Source organism: Camelus dromedarius, chromosome 28 (assembly GCF_036321535.1).
Source record: "Camelus dromedarius isolate mCamDro1 chromosome 28, mCamDro1.pat, whole genome shotgun sequence".
NCBI lineage: Eukaryota > Metazoa > Chordata > Mammalia > Artiodactyla > Camelidae > Camelus > Camelus dromedarius.
Genome location: NC_087463.1, coordinates 23525419 through 23534141, shown reverse-complemented (window position 1 = coordinate 23534141; position 8723 = coordinate 23525419). Strand labels below are relative to the sequence as shown.

Sequence of the window (8723 nt, the reverse complement as noted above, 5' to 3'; positions counted from 1 at the left end):
TTTAATAAAATAAAATAGACTAAAACCCACAGTGCTTTAGCACGCCACCTGAAGTATTATTATTAATTAAAGGGTGATTGTAGAATGTTCTCACATAGGGATAATGAAGTTATTTGTAGGAAGTTTATTTTATGGTGGAAATATTTGAAAGTCAACCATTTATAAATACACATAAAATGTTCATTTATAAAATCCTCTTCTTTGCCCCTCATTTACTTTGTGTACGTACCTGTGCATGTACATAACTGTATGTGTGCACATGTGCACACATACAGACAAAGAGAGAAGGAGCATGCTAAGGTCATACACTCAACTCGTAAGGTATTGGTCACAGACCAGATGCATTAATCAACAGCACGAAATTTGCACCTCAGCCAAACTGAGCAAAGTTCACTTAAACATTTAAACTAGCAGCCTCTTTTAGGATAGCAGTGAAGAGGAGATGTTGTTGCATTTGTTTCTTATCAAGTGATATCATTGTGATTTTTCACAAATATTAAATGAATTTAGAATTCCAGAGAAAGACATGAGGACTTCATTTCTCACAGGGAGCGTACCAGTCATTCACAATGGCTCCCATCGCACTTCCCTGCGAGCTGCCTTATCTTTCGTCTTATTAAAAAGCTGTTGAAAAATAATTTATTATTTAGTTGCTAACAGCTGATACAAAATTCATTTTCTGCTAGCGGCACAATCAGATTACATTTCATCGCCCAGTTTTTATTGGTCTTGATAAGAGGACAGTAGATTAATTATCTATTTCACCATCTCAGAAACAGAAGATTATATTTGCTGAGCTAGGGCTTAGGTCAAATAGATTTTGCTGTATTTCAGTTGGATGACTTCTCAGACCAAAAAAGTGGGTGCAGCAACTCCAGTGCTTTATAATTCCTCTTGAATATTGTATTCTGCTAGGCCATTCACACAGAAAACTATAATTACATTATTCTTAACACATGCAGTGGGTCTGAAATATTCTCAGGGTTACAGTAGTCAGCATACGAGATGCAACTTGCAAAGAGCTAGCCGGTTGATGGCCTCAATATAATAAAAGCAGAATCTTTGGAAGGTCAGCCCTGAAGGGAATGGAGGACAGGAAACAGAAACAGAGCCTCCGCTAATATTTTCTGGTATTTATTTTCCTGGAATCTCCCACTCATCGTCCACACCGTTTCCACCACGCGCTCAGGAAAAGCACTGCTACCGAGATGCTCTGGCAAAGTCTTGACACACTCAGCTTCCTTTACTTCTCCCTGGTGTTGGAGAGGCCAGGCTGGAACATGCAGAGACATTTCCTCCTTAAAAAGGAACAAAGAATGCAAACTGGAACTAGCTCCTGTTTCTATGTTCTACTGGACCGTGTCGTTTCCTGTACCTCAGATGTCTCTCGGTTAAGGAGAAGCATCACCTGCAAAATTCTGCTTCCTCACTCCCACTGTTTCATCTGTATATGTTCTATATTGAATTGTGTTCCCCTCAAAGTTCAAGTCCTAACTCCCAGCCCCTGTGAATGCAGTTTTAAAAAGTCTTTTTCCAAATATTAGAAATAAAAGAAATTACAGCTACAATTCTTACAATTTTGATACAGTTCAACTATTCCATGTATTTATTACTATTCAGGATTGTTATTTCCTTTCATTAATTCACTCTGTGTTTTTTTCCTCTCTCTCAACAGTAATGACAATTTGTTCATTTTTCATAGTTGTAATTTTTCTTTCTTCTCAACCACAAATAAAGCAGCTGATGGGTGATTGTCTAAAGAACTGCTCATCGGTCGGAATGCTCTCGCTTACTTCCTTTTTCCTTTTCCTAAACTAAACTAAACTAAACTAAACTAAACTAAACTAAATAGCATTCTGTTTTCCACAGTTGGTTTACATCACTTGTTTCCAGCATCCATACTCATTCATTATGGTAAATATCTGTATTATTTTTCATGTAGTTTTTTTTTTTTTTTTGCCAGAATACACAATATAATCAAAGCTCCAATTATTTTCCCCTTGTTTCCACTTTTACGTACTTTATTCCTTAGTTTATATTATATCTGGAAAACTTTAAAACTTTGATTCGCTCCGTGGCCAGCATTTTCTAATGGCATTTTATTAAACAACGGTTAATATGTCATTCTGTTCTTAACAATAAGACGAGGATGCTTCACAGCACTGGAAATAATCAGGGATATTTAAGCCTCTTGAAAAACAGATCGAACAAAATGCAGCATAATTTGGGGGCATTATCTAAGGTCAGATGATATTATGAGAAAGATAGCTTAGGTGGTGGAACATTTCAAAATAAGAATTCCATAGAGCTATTGGGACTTCTAGGTTTTGCTCCCACACGTAAAGAGCTTGGATGTGTTGCTCTTATGCTTCCAATAGGAAAAATCAGAAGAAACTGAAAATCAAGGACTTTTCTGCATCCATCAGAGGATTTACAGGGTCTGTCACTGTCCTGAAATGTGGACAGACATGACATCCCGAGAGACAGAGCTGAGGTTTGCTTACGTAGTCACTGACCACTGATTCCAGCCTGTGAGAGCACAGGGTGAGCCGTCTAACACGTGCCGAATTCCTGACCCACAGAAACTATGGGATGAAGAACTCATGCGGTCCTAACCCACTAAATCTCTCACACACCAATAGGAAATGAACACAGAAATGGATAGGGTATATTCCTCAAAGCATTCACTAAACAAAGTACACCATCTACATAAAAGAAAAATGTATTAAATATATTCTAGTGCAACAGTGACGTTTCTTCTTATTGCCACCTTTTATGTAACATTGTTGAATTAAAGTGTAAAAATAAATAATTTCCCTTCTGATTTTGTCTTCATATCTGGCAAACAAGATTGTATCTAAGAACCCTTTGAAAGAAAACATTATAAAGGATTAAAAGTCATAATCTGCCTTGGAGACAAATGATGGAACTTCTGTAACAGTCGCCTGTCTCTGATTGTGGCGTGAATTTGCACAGCAGAGAGAACCGATGTCACAATACCATTACACGGAAGGAAGTCCTGTAAATGTACGTCTCCCTGAGCTTTTTCACCATTTTGTTCCCTATTACAGCAAAGGGAGTAACAGTGATTCTCCCTAAGATGTGTGGGAACAGGGAGTTTAGTGCCAGAAAGGCAAAATGATTGTCGCTGATGGTAGTCTGTTCAGCGAACAGTAAAGTCAGTGCCAGGAGTAGTGAGTGCCTAACATGAACACCAAGGAAAAAGGACAGCCCCATTGTTACAGATTTGTTGAGTGGATTGCCAAGAGTTAGTCATCTCCACTCAAAATTATGTAGTGCCCTGGATTCTTTATAACACTCTGACCATCTCACAAACATTAAATCCTAGACATACTAGCCTGTACTCTGAATCCTAGTCTTCATAAAAGTCTTCCCTCTCCAAGTAGACTCTAGAAAGAAAATGAAAAACTTCGGATAAATGTCACTTACTTTGGGTAAATTTCAGTTACTAAAGAATTAGAATGGCAATAAAGCATTCTTGGAGAAAAAGTGGGAACTAATTGCTAATATAAATAATTCCACCATGAAACGGATAAACATTTGAGGAAAGAATATTTTGCTACAATGCAGAAGATAATAAGAATATCTACATGATAAAGTGGGAAGATGAGATCATTGTTTTCAGTGCAGCAACATTCACAAATTATTTATATTACCTTGTGTCAAGAAAATAAATTATGAGCAATGGTGTGAAAACATGAACTTGAGAAAGGTGGAGAAATTAGTTCAGACTCCTGTTCTGTCACCAGCTCAGTGACCTGCAGCACGGATTATGCACGGTTAGGTGCCTGAAAGGCACCCCGAGATCCCACAGGGTGAACCCACAGGGCGTTAATGTAAGCGCTGCATGAGCAGGAGGCAGGCTTGAGCTAGACCAGGAGACTGGGAGGTGCCCGCGTGCAGCTCCCCAGCCACTCATGGTGTCCTTTCTGTAAGATTAGGAAACATTAAGACAAGTGCGAGCGATCATGGTTTCAGAGGAGCTTGGGCAAAAGTTTCCAGTGAATTTATTTTTATAAATATTTCACTGATCACTTATCCAAGCCAGGTGGTGCAACTGATTAAATCAAGTAGAATTTATCAGTCTGTATGTCCCTGAACAAGGTTCGTAGGCTAACCTTTGGTGCCCCAAGAACTTTAAACAGCATAGTATGCGTGGGGGAGGGTACAGCTCAGTGGTAGAGTGCATGCTTAACATGCATGAGGTCCTGGGTTCAATCCCCAGTCCCTCCATTAAACAAACAAAGAAATAAAGAAACTGAATAACCCCCTCCCAAAAAAATGCCAACAAAAATTAAAAAAAAAAAAAGCACATTATGAACAACAAGCTAGCCCCTCATATCCTTTATCTAGATCTCTGAATCACTAGACTGCGAGACATTCCTTGGAAAGAAACACAAGTGTGAGAAGCCTTGCCGCACACCTACATTCTGGTCAGGACTTACTTTCAAATGCACTTAACCCAAGGGTGGGAACTTTCAACTTCAGCCATAACTCGCTCTCTCAGCCATAATGTTCTCCAAAACTCCAGATGGACTTTTGATAAAGTGCTGCGTATACACATTTTTGTAAAATTGCATGTACATTACATTAAATTTAAATGTAATGTACATTACAGTAAATAATTGTACACATTGCATGTTGCATAAAAGCATTTCAAATCTGATTTTTTCAAATATGACATCTTTCACTCAACACTACTTCTCTTGTCTTCCGTAGCTTGAATGTACGAGAAAAGTATTGTCTTAGGCTGCAATAACAAAACAACAGATTTGGTGGCTGAAAAAACAGAAATGGATTTGGTCACAGCTTTGGAGGCTGGTTGGGTTCTGGTGGCAGCCCTCTTCCTGGCCATTTTCTTGCTGTGAGCTTATTCGATCTGTCCTCAGTGGAGAGAGAAAGGGGGCTCTCTCCTGTCTTCTTATAAGGACATCAGTCCTATCAGATCGGGGTCCAACTGTATGTCCTGGTTTATCTTTCATTTCATCCCTAAAGTTTCCATCTCCAAATACAGTCACACTGGGAGTTAGGGCTTCAACATATGAATTTGGGGGGTGACATAATTCAGTTTGCAGTAAGAATCCTGGATTTGAGAGCTAGCAGTTGATAAGATAATTAAACAATCCCACATAGTGTGCGAGACACAAAGGCAAGGAGAAGGAAGAAGGCAAGGGAAACCCCGAGTTTCATGTATTAAGGGTAATTGTTCTGTTTTTAATTCCATTTTATTCTATATTGCTTAGCATTCATTTCTTTCCCCATTTTTCACCCCGTTGCTTTCATGTTTGTTTTCTTTACCCCTGGGTCGATTCTCTCTTGGTTCTAAGAACAGCCAGCCTCTGACAGCAATGACACTTGATTTTTTTGGATACGTGTCCTTGTCCTCTGGCTCCTCTCTGCACTTTGTGGCTGAGACATATGGCTTCTCTGCGTACAGTTCCTCATCATTCACCCCTCAAGTTCTCTCTAATTAAGACACAACATGAGTCAATAACCTGACATTTTAAGTCATATGATTTTTCCAACAAAACCAACATAATAGCTATTTTAAGACAACTTTTTCTTTCCAAAATAGCATGCTGACTTTACATAGTGATGAAGTTGCTACAAGGTAAATTATTCGCCATCACCTCATATTGTGTTTTATCATATTTTGTAATTTAATAAAACAACATTTAAGTAATTTCCCAGTGATTTTTCTGGGGGGGGGGGGAGGTGAGGAAACTGAGGTACCTTTAAATTGTAAAATTACATTAAAGTACATTAAGATGATGATAAAAATTTTATGGGCATCTCAAGGACTCAGTGAATGGATTTTATAGAGAATGCTCACTTCCTCATAGAATAAAACGCATACTTGGCGAAGTGGCTGCCTGTCATGACGTCTGTGCACTAAGGAAGGATCGATGTGGGAGACTGACTCAACGTCTCGGGATAAAAGCAGCATTTGAGTTTAATTGGATGAACGAGGATGCAGGAGGAACACAGTTTTCTTCAGACTCAGTTGAGGCCGAGCTGTTAGTGGGAGACGCTAAATCAGAACCTGAACTACTGGCTCCGTGGGCGAGTGAATGATTCACTTTTCCGCGGAAAAGAACTTCCAAGTGGACCAAAATATGTCATGTGAATCCAGACTTATTCTACAGCATGCGGGGTGATTGAACTAGCTTCGGGTCATCATTAATTTTGGGAGTGAGGGGCAGACTTCATGCAAAGTAGGCAGATTGAATAAATTCAAGGTAGGAAAGGGGCAATATGCAAAAGACTGAAAACTTAATTTAAAAAATACTCATCTCATTTAAAAAAAGTTAGAGGGAGATAATTAGGCTTTTTAATTAATTTGTTTAATGGAGGGACTGGGGATTGAACCCAGGACCTCGTGCGTGCTAAGCATGCGCTCTATCACTGAGCTGTATACACTCCCCCTTGAAAACTTAATTTTGCACATAATAAAATGTATTCATGTTTTTTTCTATACATTTTATTTTATCACTTTAAATTTCACAGAGGCTCACGAACATGCTATATAATATGCAGACACGGAACTATTAAAATAACCGTCTTTGAAATCAGTAATAAATAAGCACCTAATGTTTTTCCTAAGGGGCCCAGAAAAAAATTCCCTCTGTACTATTTTAGCCCGTTTTTATATGGTTGCAATGATGTTCCCTTCCTGGAACTGAACATTACTGGAAGTGTGGTCTACTGCCCACGAAATGAGCCAGGTCCAGTTCCTACCAAAGTCAATATAAGCAGAATGTGATTTATTAGCAGATTACAGAAAATACGCTAACATTCCCAGCCACCTTCCTCTGGGTGTCAGACGCAAGAAAGGCAGAACCTGCTTTTGTGGTTAACAGCATGTATACATTAGGTCTACAAGATACTTTTAATTTCCCTGCGGTGGTTATGGCCACACAATTCCTTTAAGCAACACCGACAGATGTCACTCGGACCATCACGATAATTAAAAGCAGCAGCGGTTGCAGGATTCTCCCCTTAGAGTGATGAAACTGATAGGGCAGCCACAAAAAAAAAAAACCAAAAAACAAAACACTTGAAACAACTTTCGGAATCTGGTCAGCCAAAGTGTTCAACACCATTGCCTTAGTCTATGTTTTTCCAAAGATAAGAAAACAAGGGTTGTCTGTTTTTTTTTAAATTAAATTACTTATTTTTGTATAACTGTAGACTTAGATGAAGTGATAAGAAATATTACAGAGATTCTTCTGTATTCTTTACCTATTTTTTTCTTATGGAATCATTTTACAAAATTACAGTACAATCTTACAACCAAGGTGTTACCATCAACACAGTCAAAACACAGAGCGTTTCCACCACCGCCTTTATGACCCCACCCTGCCTGCCCCTGGATGCCTGAGTCACCAATACCTCCACTAGGGCCACGCGGTCCTGCCAGGGCAGCTGTGCTGGGGGTCCTACTACCTTATAGAGGTCGTCACCGACTTCGGTTTTATTTTTCAGGATTGTTTTTGGCTAGTCCAGGGCTCATGCCTTTCCGTACACATTTTAGAATAAGATTTTCTTTGTCTGAAAAAAAAAACCTACTGAGATTTTAATAAACATTGGCTTAAACCTATAGATCTATTTGGGGAGAATTGACATGTTTTACTGTGTTGAGTTTGTAATACGTAGACAGAACGTCTCCATTTGTTTACATTGTTACTGTTGAAGTACACAGCACATAGATTCTGGCCCATTGCTGTGGGCTGTGGGTCCAACGACAATCTAATTATCAGAAACTTTAAGGGGCAGTTTTGGTTCACTTGGTTGACTACCATATCACAATGTGCTGCCAGGCCATCCCCTGGACCCTGGGGCCCGAAGGAGGGGCTTCATGTCAGACTGCTCGTCATCTCTAGATGCAGAAAAAGAATCTCTTGCCCAAGAGACGAACGGGGCTTCTCAGGAAGGCGCTGGTTGTGGGGAGATCTCCCTTGCCGATGGACCATCATCTCTGGGTGAGGGGGGCATCTCAGGCCCAGTGGTCCAGCATGGAAGGAACTTTCCCCAGCATCCTGCCATCAGGTTGCCTCTGGTCAGTTCTTGCTACGACAGCCAGGCCTGCTTGGTGTTGCTGGCAAGCCTCGCACTTGGTCTGTGTGGGGAACGAACCTACCGCATCTGTCTTCTGTTGCTTGTCTGGGGCATCAGGAAATTCTGGGCCTTGGCCACTTTCCTTGGGTTGGAGGTGTTTGCAAGATGTCCCTCCCCTCTGCTGTCCATCCAGTCCTAATGTCCCTAACCAGTTTACTTTCCTCTTTTTGCATTTCAGACTTACACTTTGGTTGTCTCTTGAATTACTTTCTGGGTTTTTATTTGCACTTAGCAGGGAGTAGGAGGGAGAAAGGAGGCTACACTATTCTGTTCAGACTGGAAGCCCAGTGGATTTGTATAAGGTAGTCACGTTAGATCTTGCTATAACGTAATCCTGCCTTGTGCAATTAAGTTTCAGTCTTAAATATGTTTGCAGAAAGGATTTGTTTCTCTGTGAAATATCACATGCAAATCATTATGATTCTAAAACATGGTCATGTACTAGCAACTTTGGAGTAAATGTTATAGAAGGTTTCAGAGTATATGCAAATGTTCATTTTGCACTTGTGAAAATTATGTTTATTAATACAGGTTCTTACATAACTGTCCTTTAGATTTTTACCATGGCTGATGATTCATCATTG

The 8723-nt window shown here is 39.7% G+C and overlaps 1 non-coding gene across 1 annotated transcript; it reads left to right on the top strand.

The window, feature by feature from the left end:
- The first annotated feature begins 4180 nt into the window (after positions 1–4180).
- Positions 4181–4254, top strand: TRNAV-AAC (transfer RNA valine (anticodon AAC)). Its single transcript has one exon. It is a non-coding gene; the product is annotated as a tRNA-Val (tRNA).
- The last annotated feature ends 4469 nt before the right edge of the window (positions 4255–8723 follow it).